General features: G+C 35.4%; 1 non-coding gene across 1 annotated transcript; it reads right to left on the reverse strand.

The window, feature by feature from the left end:
* Positions 1 to 252: 252 nt before the first annotated feature.
* LOC116074012 lies at positions 253 to 359 on the reverse strand. The gene has a single exon (XR_004112004.1). It is a non-coding gene; the product is annotated as a U6 spliceosomal RNA (small nuclear RNA).
* Positions 360 to 850: the final 491 nt, after the last annotated feature.

An 850-nucleotide genomic window follows, 5' to 3' on the forward strand; every position in this document is an offset into this window, starting at 1 on the left:
AGGTATGAAATGGAATAAACCTGGATATCCAAGAACAGATGAGTGGACAAGGAAAAAATGCAGCATGTATACTCAATCAAATATTGCACTGCTTCAAGGAAAAATGAAATTTGAAGTTAAAGCTGTGGGACTAGAAAAATTATACTGGATGAGGAGGAAACACGGATTCAGAAAGACAAATGCCACATGTTCTCCCTCATATGTAGATACTAGCTTCAAATTTTTGTCTGTGTATTTAACTTTTTTAAAAAAAAATATATGGAACGCTTCACGAATTTGCATGTCATCCTTGCCCAGGGGCCATGCTAATCTTCTCTATATCATTCCAATTTTAGTATATGTGCTGCTGGAGCGAGCACCTGTGTATTTAACTTAGCGCAAAGGATGATGTCAAAAGACTAGAAAGAGGGCTTAGGGGTACGTTAAAGGGAGAATAAAAGATTATTAGAAAAGATTAAAAGAATAAAACAAAAGTACTAAAGAGGAATATGACAGAAATTTGTTATCAGTGAGGGATGTGGGAGCAAACAGAAAATTAAGGAGTAAAGGAGAGACAAGAATTTAAAGAAAAGGGGTATGGAAGCTTATCAGTTTATAGTCCATTTTAAAAGAAAAACTCAAAGGTAGTAAGTCACACGTGAAAAGAAAAAATGGGTGGGAAAACTGAGAATTTAAGGACTAATGAAGGATGGAGAACAGTAAGGGAGAGTGGATTTATTAACCAAAACTAAAAGTATAAGAAATCCTAATGGAATCCTAATTAGTAAGCCATTTTCAAAGTACAATTCTAAAAAGAGAGAGAGAGAGAGAGAGAGAGAGAGAGAGAGAGAGAGAGAGAGAGAGAGAGAGG

This window comes from Mastomys coucha, unplaced genomic scaffold (assembly GCF_008632895.1).
Source record: "Mastomys coucha isolate ucsf_1 unplaced genomic scaffold, UCSF_Mcou_1 pScaffold23, whole genome shotgun sequence".
Taxonomy (NCBI): Eukaryota; Metazoa; Chordata; class Mammalia; order Rodentia; family Muridae; genus Mastomys; species Mastomys coucha.